This window comes from Microtus ochrogaster, chromosome 5 (genome assembly GCF_000317375.1).
Source record: "Microtus ochrogaster isolate Prairie Vole_2 chromosome 5, MicOch1.0, whole genome shotgun sequence".
Classification (NCBI taxonomy): Eukaryota; Metazoa; Chordata; class Mammalia; order Rodentia; family Cricetidae; genus Microtus; species Microtus ochrogaster.
Window position 1 is genome coordinate 16486674 of NC_022012.1, and position 14635 is coordinate 16501308.

Sequence of the window (14635 nt, forward strand, 5' to 3'; positions counted from 1 at the left end):
CTCTCTCCCTGTTCACCGACGGGAGTGCAGCCCTCAAGTGAATCAGAGACTCTCTCCCTGTTCCCTCAAGTGAATCAGAGACTCTCTCCCTGTTCCCTCAAGTGAATCAGAGACTCTCTCACCCTGTTCCCCGACAGGAGTGCAGCCCTCAAGTGAATCAGAAACACTCTCACCCTGTTCCCCGACGGGGCTGCCACCCTCAAGTGAATCAAAAACACTATCACCCTGTTCACCAACGAGACTGCTACCCTCAAGTGGCAGTAAGCTGCATGATAAACAACCCAAAATAAAGATCTGGAGACTATTTAAGGTAACAGAAGATAATAAAAAGAAAATACAACCACTGGAAAAACTCCGTTAGAGCACAGGGAACTCAGAAAAGAGATAATTATAAAGAACCGGTCAGAAACTCTGAGTTCAATTAAAAAAATAAAAAAAGTGGAAAAACAGAGCCAGGCACAGGGACAGAGGCCGTTAATCCCAGCACCCGGGAGGAAAAGGCTGGCAGATCTCCGTGAGTTCAAGGCCAGCCTGGACTACACAGCAAGTTCTAGGCCGACAGGGACTACATAGACCCGCCTCAAAAGAAAGAAATGTAAAAAAGGAAAAACAACCTCCAAAGCAACAAACAAAGACAAAGAAGAAAAAGAGTAAAAAGCAAAGACTCCACAGCTGAATTGATAAGGCAGAGAAAAAATCCAAAGCACAATGACTTCATCTTTAAATAATTGAAGCAGGTGAAGAAATGAGAAACACTTAAGGAATAACTGACCTTTTGATATATACTAACGGACATTAAGAAAGCACACACTAGTGTTATGCTCCAGAAGAGAAAGCACATGAAAATACAGTTTCAGCAAGAGAATTTTACCTTCATAGGAGAGATATACACAGAGAGACTCAAGAAACTCAAGGATCCTCAGTAGATCTAACAATTCTGTCAGGGACATTGAAACTAACAAACTTCTTTTCTAGAGAATTCTACAGTCCTGAAGAGGTACGCCTAAATCCCTTATAAAAGGCCCTGCCGACTTCCCAGCTATAACCATACTACCAGCATTACAATGCTTTTTTTCTTGGGGAAGGAGAGTTTGAGACAGGGTTCCCTCTGTGTAGCCCTGGCTGTCTTGGAATTCACTCTGTAGACCAGGCTGGCCTCGAACTCAGAGATCCACCTGCCTCTGCCTCCCTAGTGCTGGGACTAAAGGGGTGAGCCACCACCACCTGGCTTGCATAATGTTTTTAAAACTATATAAAGTAAGTTTAAAGCTACCCTGGGCTACAATAGAGTTTTAAAAGACAAAGAAACAGAGAGAAATGAAGGCTCCAAAATGGCACAGGAATTATACGCCAGTTCTTAGAAAGGAAACAGTTCTGACCTGGAAAGCAGCGTGCTTCTCCTGTGCTTCAGGATGGCCGCACTGTAGCCACAGAGGAGATAGGGTGTCCAGGCAGCCACTGGCTGTTAAGAGAGGCTTAGCTGAATGCTGAGATGTGTACATGTTTCAAACTACCTGAGAGGCTGGTGCAGAAAACTGAGTTTGGGGCCAGTCTGGACAAAGAATGAAATCCCGTCTCCAGCCCAGAGTGGGGCATCTTGTTTGTAATGCCTACATTCAGTAAGCTTCATCATGTGTTTGAGGCCAAGCTGGGATACCCAACAAGATCCTGGAGAGGGAGGAAGACACAGATACAGAGCCTAAGACCTTGGGGTGGTGGTGAGGGTACACACTCGGGGGTATAGTGGCCCATGACAGTAACTCCAGCCCTCTGGAGGCTGAGGCAAGGGACTGCAAGATCAAGGTCAAGGTGGGCATCAAAGGTCCAAGCCAGCCTATTCTTCAGAGTAAGACCTTATTTCAAATAAATAAATAAATAAATAAATAAAATTAGTCATGGACACAACTGTCTATAGTCACACCACAGATCCAGTACCATTGATGAACGTACATGAACAAATTTGTTAACAAGGGCTGGTGAGATGGCTCAGGGGAGAAAGGCATTTGCCACCAAGTCTGACGACCTGAGTTGAATCCCCAGGGCCTACATGACGCAGGGAACCAAGTCCTTCGAATTGTCTTCTGACATCGACATATTCACCACAGCACACACACCATCTCCCCAATAAATACGTACCTGGTAAAAAGGCTGTCATTAAACCTTTTCAACAAAATAATCAAGAGGAACAGCACATAAAGATTGCAAACTACTTGTGGTAGTTTGAATGAAAATGGCCCCACAGGTAGGAGGTATGGCATTGTTGAAGCAGGTGTGGCCTTGATGGAGGAAGAGTGTGCCACTGGCTTTTGAGGTTACAAAAGCTCAAGCCAGGCCTAGTGTCTCTCTCTCTCTCTGCTGCCTGCTGATCCAGATGTAGAATTCTCAGCTACTCCTCTGGCACCATGTCTGCCTATGTGCACCACCAAGGTCCCCACCATGTTAACAATGGATTAAAACTCTAAACCTGTAAGCCTATCCCAGTTAAAAGTTTCCCTTTTAAGGAAAAAAGGAGTTGCCGTGGTCACTGTGTCTCTTCACAACAATAGAACACTAAGACACTACACAAACAGGAGCCAGGGGTGCACACCCGTGATCTCGGCACTCAGGAGGTAGATGCAGGAAGATCAGAACCTTGGCTTCATCCTTGTCTATATGACAAGTTCAAAACTAGCCCAGGCTTCATGGGACACTGTCTTTAAAAACATAAGTTATGATCACGTGATGCACGCTAGTGTTGAAAAATTAACAGTATAAAATCTCACATGTGTGAGACACCAGATCCACAGGATAAACACCAAAACAGTGTAAGCAGGTCAGAACAGATTGTTAGAAGCCCTAGGGGGCTGCTGAGATGCGGCCCTGCTTCTGGCTGTAGTGAGGTGACCAGCCTGGCTCCACTCCCTGCCGCATTGCCTAGATCCACTGCATAGGTGAGAAAACTGTACCTAGAAAAATTGCCTGCCTAGAATCACATTGGAATTCAAATACAAACACCACCCCTGTTGGTGATGAAGTCTCACTATATAGACTAAGCTAGCCTCAAATTCCCAGTTCTCCTGCCTCAGTGTGTCAAGTGTCAGAATTTAGGCAAACACCACCATGCCTGCACAACCTAAACGATTTGATGGTACCCCACTTACAGATGAGTACCATGGTCCCCCAGCTGTCTTTCATCCTCTCGTAGGGACCTCTGTGTTCTTAGGTCCTACATCCAATTTTCTGAGACCTGCCCTCAAACCTACCCATTGATGGCAGATGCCAGCGTCCACACAGTACCATATCTACACTGGCCATTGTAGTCAGGGGAGGAACACAGGGCGTCAGGTGCCCAGGTGGCAAAGGGAGGAACCTGATGTCTAAACCTTCCTGTACAGACACAGCCCAGGAGAAAGGGGAAGCCAAGCACTGGGGGTCGGGAGAATCCACTGCTCCTGCTTCTTCTGTGAACAAATAGAGCTGCACCCCCAACTACTGCGCTGGGGATCTCTCTCCAGCCTTTCCTTCTCCTGGAGGCAGCAAAGCCAAGATGCAGAGTGTGTGGCTGTGTCGTCAGGTCCTTGCAGACACCCTCGCAAGGCACAGCTTCAGTCCCCCACGCTCCATTTTCCTCATCAAGCCATGCCCTCCCGGGACCAAAGGCTGAAAATCAGAGCCAATTTGTAGTCAGGGCCTGCTGAAACCAGAACATTGGAGCCACAGATGGCCGGTTTAAGCCCCATCTCCTCCTAGTCCCTGGCTGGGAAATAGCTCTGAGTGTAAAACTTCGGCTGAACTTTCTTCACAAGGTGCAGAGGGGTGCGGATTATGTGGTCAATTCTGAGTGGGACTTGGGGGAGACCCACCCTGTCTCCTCTGTGTGCTTAAAGGGTTACGAGAAGCCATGGGCTGAGTGGATAAGGGTAAGACCAGTGGTGTAGGTAGGAATAGTGTGCGCACCTATAAGCACTTCGGAGGCTGAGATAGAGGTTCCATGAGTTTGAAGCCATAATGTGAATACAGTGAATCCCAACCCGGTGTGAGCTATATAATGGGTTCCTATCTCAAATAAAGACACATTTCGAGCATTTGCGAAACCCCAACCTCAAGGCCTGCTGCTGGAGGCCAAGGTAGAACCTGGGAAGCAAAAAGGTACATTTTTGCTCAAGGTCCTGCCAAGTGCCGGTCACTGAATGGGGTGGGGGTGGGGGGGGTCTTCTCTTCACTGCTGCGAAGGACATGGGCCCAGACCTCATGGAGCAGCCCTGCAATCCTAGCTTGGGAGTCCAAGGCAGGATAATTCCGAATTCAAGACTAGCCTGGGCTACAGACCAGGAGCTTGTCTAAAGACAAACCAAGGATCCCATGGGGACGTGGCTGGGTGGCAGAGCTTGTCAAGCGTGCTGAAATGTCTAGGTTCAATTCCGAGTTACAGACAAACAGACAGACAGACAGACAGACAGACATAGAGAGAGAGGGGGGGGCAGGGAGGAAAGGCAGGAGGGAGGGAGAAATGAGGGAGAGAGGGGGATGTTAAGATCAACAAGTCAGGAAGTGGGAATCCTTATTCCTGCCTATACCTAAGCAACCCTAGGGCCTGAAGGGAAAGGCCTCAGGGGGAAGATGTGTTGAGAGACTAAGGGACACTAGGGAAAGATGGGTCAGTGACAACAAGAACAAGGCAGAGTGGCACCACGGGCCTGGATCTGGAAAGAGAAAGACAGTCACAAGCGTTCAAAGCTGGTCAGCCGGAGCCACAAAACCAGAGATGCACCGCCCAGACCTGCACAGGCTGTCTGGGGTAGGAGGGTAGGGCGAACAGCACTAGCTTAGCCTCCTGGGCAGGGTGCACAGGTGGCCATCACTGCCCAGGCTTACAAAAGTCCTCTAGGTTCAGCTTCCTAAGCCACTCCACTACGGCTGCAGTTTCCAGCTTCCGCACATGCCCGGTACTCAGAAGCAGCAGAGACAAGGGGCCCTTATACCAAGGCCAACATCATCACCGCCTTCAGCACAAATCTGTGAATCCACAAACATCCCCTGCAAACAGCCACAGTCCACTTCCACTGATGTTATTGGCAGGACTAACATCTTCCTGGGCCATTGTCTGGCAGCTCAAACACACTGGCGGTTCTAGGAACCCACTGACAACCTGTGCAGGCCAGAGTGAGTTGTCTCCAGCAGACCAAGGCCCGGTGCTGGCTGCCTAAATTCACCAGAGCCCATAGATGGAGCTCAGGGCAAAAACAGACTTAGTTCTGGGAGACAGAATGGAACCTGATGTCAAGAGCAAAGACACAAAGGCATCTAAATCGCAGGTTACAGAAACCAAATATGAAGGCTCCAAGTGTTGGGGATCAAGAGACTCTGGGGGAGAGGACCCCACAGTCAAGCTGCATGGATGATGGGGACCTACACCAGTCTGATTATGCAGGCTACAGATTTCCCTCCCCTGATTCTGGAAGCTAGACCGCACACTCACCGTTTCCGGCCTGCAGGGAGTAAAGTGCCTTGGGCCTTCTTGAAATAGTGTCGCAGGGATGTCCCAGAATTCAAGTTTACATCTGCAAAAGAGTCAATGTCTTAGAGGCTCCAGCTTTGAGACTGTTTCATTAAAATTTCAATATTCTTTCATGATTCATTTATTTATATTTTGCGTGCATTGGGGTTTTCCCTACATGTATGTCTGTGTGAGAGTGTCTAATCCCCGGAACTGCAGTTACAGACGGTTGTGAACTGGCATGTGAGTGCTGGGAATTGAACTCTGGTCCTCTTAACCGCCAGTGCTCTTAACCGCTAAATCATCTCTCCAGATCAAAAATATTAATATCTTTGCTTTCTTTTTTTTGGGGGTGGGGGAAGCAGGGTTTCTTTGTAGCTTTGGAGCCTGTCCTGGAACTAGCACTTGTTGACCAGTCTGGCCTCGAACTCATAGACATCTGCCTGCCTCTGCCTCCCAAGTGCTGGGATAAAAGGCATGTGCCACCACCGCCAGTAATGTTAATATTCTTTTTTTTTATTTATTTATTATGTATACAACATTCTGCCTCGATGTATGCCCGCAGGCCAGAGGAGGGCGCCAGATCCCAGTACAGATGGTCGTGAGCCCCCATGTGGCTGCTGGGAATTGAACTCAGGACCTCTGGAAGAGCAGCCAGTGCTCTTAACCTCTGAGCCATCTCTCCAGCCCCCCAATGTTAATATTCTTAATGGAGATATTGCTATATAGAAGTAACACTCTATGCTGGCGACTTCACAGCAAACATTCTACTTGACCCGCAGCTAATAAGAGTTCCTTCCATCAGACTGCAGAGGGGGTTCTCCAGAGAGGGGTTCTCTATAGTGGGGGAGTTCCCCTAGAGTGTGGGGCTCTCCAGAGAGAGGGGTTCTCCAGAGTAGAGAGGTTCCGTAGAGTGGGGGTGGTCCTCCAGAAAAGGGTGTTCTTCAGAGGGAGGGGCTCCCCAGAGTGAGGAGTTCTCTAGGTCAGAGGTTCTCCAGAGTGGGGGTTTCTCCAGAGGGAGGGGTTCTGCAGAGGAGGGGCTTCCTTGCTCTTCCCATGTCCCCTTAGTTTCTCTCCTTTCTATCTGGTCAGCCTTCCCACGGGCCACGCCTTCACTCTTCAAATCTCCTCAAACTTCTCTCCTCCCTCATAACTGGTCTGCACAATCAGACCACCAGTGACCTCATCCTAAACCCCTGTCCCTCTGACTGACTCTCCTGCAGACCCTCACCTCCTCCCTCAGGCCCCAGGTCTCCTGTCAGGCCTGTGGGCTCTGAGCAGCATGGTCTCTCTAAAGCAGTTCCTCACTTGGGCCTTTGTGGGCCCACGACACTGAGGGTCAGGGGTGACATCACCCCAATCTTCAAGAAGAGAGTACTGACGTCTCTGAAGTTCCACAGAGAGGTGACTAGGACTGGAGCCCAGGGCCCTCTGGACAGGGTTTAAATAGGTTGCTTAGGGTGGCCCTGAACTCTGGACAGGGTTTAAATAGGTTGCTTAGGGTGGCCCTGAACTCTGTAGCCTGAGCTGGTCTCAACCTCCTACACCACCATGTCTGACGTGAAGGTGAGTTGAGCCTGGATCTAAAAGCCCTCTCCTCTTTCTCCTTAACAGGGCACTAAGGGGACATGCAGATGAAGGAAGGCGGGCAAGGGTGAGCCCTCTGTACACAACTACTTCTGGAAGCCCACATCCCAGCGCCCTCCATCTGCCTGGGTAGAGGCTCAGCCAGCAAAAGTCCTTTTCCAGTCAGGTCCTCACACTCAGGATTTCAAAGAGATGCTAACAAGGAACAGGGAAGGGGTGGGGAGAGAAAGGGGGACAGGGAAGTGAGGCTGTGGTAGGACCATCATAAGCTGTGCCAGACTGGCTACAGTGTGAGGAGTCCTGCCTCAAAAGGTGCGGTGGGGGGGCGGGGAGAGAAGACTGGGTGTCAGGGATAGAACTTCCCACTTAAGGCAGGTGCGTGCATGCGTGCGTGTGCGTGCGTGTGTGTGTGTGTGTGTAACAAGACCATCCATCGACCAGAGTCTCTACCCTTGGTTATCTCCATCCTGATCAAGGCTGCCTGGGCTAGAGACTGAATGTAGGGAGATGGGATTAACCCAGGTCCCCAAAAGATAACAAGATGACTACTTCAGACCACGTCAAGGTCTCCCTGCTCTAGAGACCCCATCCTTCCTGCCAGGGTGTTTTCCGCTTCAAGAGATGGTTATTTTCTTCAAAGACCCTACTTCAATTCTTTGTTTGCCTCTGAGAAGAGCCTGCACACCTCATCAGACACTCCTGTCACACGCGGGCTGGGATCGTGACAGAGTGCTTCCCTGGGACGCTCCCCTGGGTTCCATGACAGAGAGCCATACGATAGTGCCCAATGGGTATGTGGGAATCCGAATTCCAGTCCGTGCTCTAGAGAACTGGACTCAAGAAAATAAACGCCTCAAGGGGAAGCGGTGGTGAGAAATCAAGAGACACACGTCTAAAATCAGTACGGTTGAAAAGCTAGTCCTATAGAGCGGGCCCGAGATTCAGAAATAAGACTTAAAGCAAGAGGCACACGGGGCAGAGGGAGCGGGGTGGAGCCGTACAGAGACGCAGGTCCAGGAAAATCCTGGGGCAACGAGTGGCTGGGGCCAGGGAACCAGCTGACAAAAGTCCTTTCAGATCAGCTGTCTGCAGAGAAGTGCCACAAGCCCCAAACCCCGCGGGGGCCTTCGTCCAGAGACGGGGACCTGCAACCCTGGGCCTCCTGCCACAGTCCTGTCCCCCGCGCAACCCCCGCCAGGCCAGAGCTGCGGAAAGCGCTGCAGCCGGACTCGAGTTCCCACGCAGGGACCAGGGATGCGACAGGACGCCAGGATGCCGGGGGCCCGCCCAGCCCCCACCCCACAGCCGGAGGGATGGAGGGCTCGGGCTTGGGGACTCTGCTGCCGCCGACACCAGCTCCGCGGGGACGTCGCGCTCACCATGGCGGAGTCCGGACACCCCGCGTCCTCGCCGCGCGGCGCAGAACCGTGCCGGTACCGACAGAGTCCCCGGAACCTGGCTCCAGATCCCAAGATGGTGGTCCGACGGCGTATCAGGGACAAAGGCCCCAGCAAGACCGCAAAAGCCCGCCCCCTACTCTCGGTCTCTTCGCCTGATTGCACGTTTCTCACCCCGGCGCCTTCGATTGGACAGAGCTTCAGTTCTCACCGGCTCAGACCCTGAGTGACAGAGAGGGGTACCAATCCATGGGTTGATAAAACTAGAACACTAACTTCATTCCCATCATTTAAGAATGAGTTTCAGCTGGGTGGTGGTGGTGGCGGCGGCGCACTCCTTTAATCCCAGCACTCAAGAGGCTGAGGCAGGGGGATCTCTGTGAGTTCGAGGTCAGCCTGGTCTACAAGAGCGAGTTCAAAAGCTACAGAGTAAACCATGTCTCAAAAGCAAACAAACAACAAAAATGACAGTTTCTTGATGGTAGATAATGTGAGACCAAAACAGGAACAACATATCTTGTAAACCGGGCCATGGTGGCGCACGCCTTTAATCCCAGCACTCGGGAGGCAGAGGCAGGCGAATCTCTGTGAGTTCGAGACCAGCCTGGTCTGCAGAGCTAGTTCCAGGACAGGCTCCAAAGCCACAGAGAAACCCTGTCTCGGAAAACCAAAAACAAAACAAAACAAAACAAAACAAAAAAACAAAGACCATATCTTGTAAATGAAGAAGCCCACTGCATTAAACTTCCATACTTTTTTACAAAAATCCTTTCCTCCCCCCCCCCCTTTTTTGGCTTTTTGCGACAGGTTTTCTCTGTAGCTTTGGAACCTGCTCCTAAGTGCCCGACAACAAACTTATTATTAAATAGAAAATATTTTTGTGCCTTGCAGTGGTGGCACACGCCTTTAATCCCAGCACTCGGGAGGCAGAGGTAGGCGGATCTCTGTGAGTTCGAGGCCAACCTGGTCTACAAGAGCTAGTTCTAGCACAGACTCCAAAGATACAGAGAAACCCTGTCTTGAAACAAACAAGCAAACAAAAAGAATAAGTTTGTTCCTTAAATCTGATGTAACCTGCAAAACATAATGACGCCATTTACACGATGTATATCCTTGTCTTCCTCTTTCATTGTATTTCTCTAACAATCTCTAACGCCAGTTCTTATCTCTCCCTCATAAAAGGGACCTCAAGAGGCCAGAAGGGTCTGCACTCTAAAATCCCAGATCAGGGTGAGACAGCGTGCTGGCCATTCCCCCGGTGCCCTTCTAAACTAAAGCTTGCTCCAATTAGACAATTGTGGAACTGGTTTATCTTCTGCAATTTTTGGGTAGGGCTTCCTGTGTGTCCTAAGATGGCCAGTTGAACATTTGCACTTAGCCTTGTACAGAAGGCTATACGATCCGGTCCTAGGGTTTGGAGGCGAAGTAGGGTTTGGAGCATGTTCGTCTCCTCTGCCAATTAAAGAACTGAGACAGTAGAAACCTCGAATCTCAGACACAGCAGGTATCAACAATTTACAAATTTTATTAAAAGTACTACACTTGTGCTACTTTTGTGACTCCCTGGGAAAAGATCATAGACTCAATCCAATCATAATTAAAAGTTGTATTGATTAGCTGTTATCAGAATGAACAGTCTGGGAGACACATTCGAGATTGCTGTGCAGGAAGGTATAGGAAAGAACTTTTAAAGGGAAAGCCAAAAGAAGACCCTCGACAACTATGCAATCAAGCAAAATCTGCTCTGTTCTGCCAAGTCAAGTGATTAAGGAAACTCAAAACAATCCTTGAGTATCTGTGTAAGCAAGTTACAGAAACAAAAAAGGCAGTCAGATCATAACAAGTAGATAGTCATGGCTGTACATGGGGGTCTCTGATCAGGGTTACTGAGGAACTTATCTTCCAGGGACCGGAGTCAGAGACAAGCAGCTGGTGGGTACCAAGAAGGATGCCCAGCATAAAATGGCACTTTCTTAGCCGTAACACACTCTCACAGCCAGACACTCACAGAGGCAGGCATTCTACAGAGCAAAGAAAAGGGCAGCTCCATTCTTCTGTTGGAGGGCTGAAGATGTAAAGTATTGTGATGGCCAACAATGGGCCACTGTGGAGGTCTGAAAGAAAATGACCTCTGCCAGGCGATGGTGGCGCACGCCTTTAATCCCAGCACTCGGGAGGCAGAGGCAGGCGGATCTCTGTGAGTTCGAGACCAGCCTGGTCTACAGAGCTAGTTCCAGGACAGGCTCCAAAGCCACAGAGAAACCCTGTCTCGGAAAAACCAAAAAAATAAAAAAATAAAAAAAAAATGACCTCTGTAGACTCAGGGAGAGAGACTATTACAAGGTGTGGCCTTGTGGGAGTAGGTGTGGCATTGTTGGCAGAAGTGTGTCACTGGGGTTGGGCTTTGAGGTCTCGGATGCTCAAGCCAGTTTCCCAGTTTCTCTTCCTGCTGCCTGCAGATCCAAATGTAGAACTCTCAGCTCCTTCTCCAGCACCACGTCTGCCTCATGCCACCATGCCAATAATGAAGTGAGCCTCTGTTACTGTAAGCCAACCCCAGCTAGACGTCTTCCTTTATAAGAGTTGCAGTGGTCGTGGTCTACTGGGATTAAAGGTGTGTGTCACTCCTGCCTGATCTATAAGACTGAGCAGTGCGAATGTTTTACTCTCGGAACTTCAGGCAAGTTTTATTTATTAAAATATAAATGAAATTTCACTACAGCTTTGTCTTGAAGCAATATATGCAAACAAAGAGTATGTCAAATTTGTTTTAAATTTTATTTTAGTTATGCGATGCTGTTTTCTACCACAAGGAACTGAGATGCTGCATTGCATTGGGAGCCCTGCGGCCTAGTTTCAAATCAGCATTTGAGTGCTTGTCCAACGCAGCTGCACAAGGCAAAGCCCATGGGGACAGTTTCTCACTCAACACGGACCAGCAGACCTGGGAACAGCCCAGAATTCTGCTGGGACCGCCCAGCCTGCATGCTCTCTTCTCGCTCACAAAGTTGACGATTCTCTTGGTGGTTTTTACTGTCACTTCATCAGTCACGCAGGGGTCAGATGTGATCATTCCTGGAAACCCCGTCTTTCTCAAGTATTTTTCTCTAAAATTCTTGGGAACTGATGCTTCTCAGGTTTCTTATCTGGGAAATACCAGCAGTCACCCTAGACCCTGGGAATCGTTCCTCCTCAGTGCTGGCAGAATTAGAGGCAATAACAATTAATGGGCAGCTAAAGAAACACAAGCTAATTGTATGCAGGCAGTTACGGCAGATCACCGATTTCTGTAAATATGCTTCGTTAAGTTTTTTTTTTTTTTGCTTTTTTCTTCATCTTTTTTTTTTTATTTATTAAAAATTTCCACCTCCTCCCCTACTTTCATTCCCCTTCCCCTCCCTCTCCAGTCCAAAGAGCAGTCAGGGTTCCCTGCCCTGTGGGAAGTCCAAGGTCCTTCCCCCTCCATCCAGGTCTAGGAAGGTGAGCATTCAAACTGGCTAGGCTCCCACAAAGCCAGTACATGCAGTAGGGTCAAAACTCAGTACCATTGTCCTTGGCTTCTCAGCAGCCCTCATTGTCCGCCATGTTCAGAGAGTCCGGTTTGATCACAAGCTAATTCAGTCCCAGTCCAGCTGGCCTTGGTGAGCTCCCATTAGATCAGTCCCACTGTCTCAGTGGGTGGGTGCACCCCTCGTGGTCCTGACTTCCTTGCTCATGTTCTCCTTCCTTCTGCTTTGTTAAGTTTTGAACAATATTGTAGTTCTTGAAAATGTGTGCCTATGTTTGTTACTTATTAGCTTTGAAAGGACAGGATGTGCCTAGCTTGATATTTAGCCAAGCTAACAAAATGCTGAGCGTTGTTTTGATTTAAAAGATGTTTTGAAGAAAATCAAGTGTTCCCGTTCTGATGTCCTTTTCTTAATCTTAATAAAAAGAAAAATACTCACTCTGGATGGGGAAAGACCATTTTCTCTCTTTTGTCAATCCATTCACAGTACCTTAGCTTGGTGAGCCTGTGTGTGTGTGTGTGTGTGTGTGTGTGTGTGTCTGTGTGTGTGTGCGCGCGCGCATGCGTGCACACCTAATCTTAATTATGCTGTGTATGTAATTTGTATTCAGATCTTTTATTGTTTTATTTTTTATTTTTGGTTTTTCAAGCCAGGGTTTCTCTGTAGCTTTGGACCTCTCCTGGAGCTAGCTCTGTAGACCAGGCTGGTCTCCAACTCAAAGAGATCCACCTGCCTCTGCCTCCTGAGTGCTGGGATTAAAGGCGTGCGCCACCACCGCCCGGCTCAGATCTTTTAATAAGATGTTGAAAACTGCTTAGTTTTTTACTTGAGCTTTATCTACAACTGCTAAGATTTAAAACATGATTTACTGTCCAGTGCTGGTGTAACTGACCAAGTACGGTATTCAGTAAGCATATTTGGGGTCCTTTGCCACGGTGAAGAGAAGGACTAAGATGATATTTTGCCTTCCAAGGTCAACCGAGTTCCCTAGATTTCTACCGAAGAGCCCAGAACATAAAACTGTAAGCTTAAACACATTTGGGGGAAAATAAAGCCACTGTTAACCTTTATTTTTATTTATTTATTTATTTATTTATTTTTTTGGTTTTTCGAGACAGGGTTTCTCTGTGGTTTTGGAGCCTGTCCTGGAACTAGCTCTTGTAGACCAGGCTGGTCTCGAACTCACAGAGATCCGCCTGCCTCTGCCTCCCAAGTGCTGGGATTAAAGGCGTGCGCCACCACCGCCCGGCCACTGTTAACCTTTAACAACCGCTTTCTGCCTTGAGAGCAGATATCCTGGCAGCTACTGTGTGCAGAGGTGAAGTTTTAACAGTTGTTAACCTTTAACAACCGCTTTCTGCCTTGAGAGCAGATATCCTGGCAGCTACTGTGTGCAGAAGTGAAGTTTTAACAGTTGCCTCTGAATCAGCAGTTCCAGCAGCGCAGTGAGGGCTGCTTAGGTTCTAACCATTGCCTCTATGGGACTCTCTGCATTGTACTCCCTTAAATTTTAACTTCCCCTCTCTGAGATTCTGCCCTCTGCCTTGCATCCTTTCAGGGACAGTGAGAAGTGGCTGTGTCAGCCTCAGGCGCCTGCAAACATCCTAAATTAGCATCCTATAATCAAAAGTTGTAAAACTTAATATGTAACATGACTCTAACCCTGACCTCAGGGTTGTAAATGCTCTTTTACCCACACCTGAAGTTTGATTTGACTTTAAGAAGAGACTCATGGGGCTGGAGAGATGGCTCAGTGGTTAAGAGTAGTGCCTGCTCTTCCAAAGGTCCTGAGTTCAATTCCCAGCAACCACATGGTGACTCACAACCATCTGTAATGAGGTCTGGCGCCCTCTTCTGGTTTGCATACATACATGCAGACAGAATATTGTATACATAATAAGTAAAAAAATAAAAAGAAGAGACTCAAAACCTGCTTCCATTGTCAGGTCAGAAGCCCGAACTCTGACCTATGGCCCCAGCGCACTGGAAGTTTTTATGTGCCCCGTGGTGATTGGAATAAAGTTTGCTTTTGGCTCCTAGACTTCGGTGATCTGTTCCTCATAATTTGCACACCCCGGGATCCAACATTTTTGGTGCCCAAACCTGGAACTTTGTGCAATTTGAGGGGGATACCCTAGTCTCTAGCAAACTTTATTCTACTGGTTTTAGTCAACTTGTAAATTTTCTCTGGATTTTGTGTCTGGTGTATGGACAAATTGGGATTCAACAGAGAATCGGTGGACATGCTGTTAATCTCTGAGCCAGAAGAAATAGGGGGACACCCTGACTCTTCCTCAGTCCATAGAATCGTGCATTTGTTGCCCTTCAGGACTGGACCAGGACTACATGGCCCATCACAGAGTTCTCCTGTGCTTTTCACCTCCTCATGTTTGTTTATTCATTGTCTTGGTTGCTGTCAGTCTTCTTGTTTTTATTTTTAAAGATTTATTTATTATATATACAGGGTTCTTCCTGCACATATTCCTACAGGCCAGAAGAGGGCATCAGATCTCATTACAGATGGTTGTGAGCCACCATGTGGTTGCTGGGAATTGAACTCAGAACCTCTGGAAGAGCCGGGCGGTGGTGGCGCACGCCTTTAATCCCAGCACTTGGGAGGCAGAGGCAGGCGGATCTCTGTGAGTTCGAGACCAGCCTGGTCTACA

At 48.5% G+C, this 14635-nt stretch overlaps 1 protein-coding gene across 2 annotated transcripts in view; it reads right to left on the reverse strand.

Annotated features, from left to right (window-relative positions):
• Nucleotides 1-8628, reverse strand: part of LOC101986249 (zinc finger protein 420-like) — a 74469-nt gene extending 65841 nt beyond the window's left edge. Inside the window, exons 1-2 of one of the 2 annotated variants that reach the window (XR_258240.3) lie at nt 8443-8593; nt 5459-5540 (exon numbers count right to left, since the gene is read on the reverse strand). The gene's annotated coding sequence lies outside the window, so the exon portion shown is untranslated. Of the gene's footprint in view, nt 1-5458; nt 5541-8442 lie in introns of both variants that reach the window. The other variant, XM_026779126.1, reaches the window with a different exon arrangement.
• Nucleotides 8629-14635: the final 6007 nt, after the last annotated feature.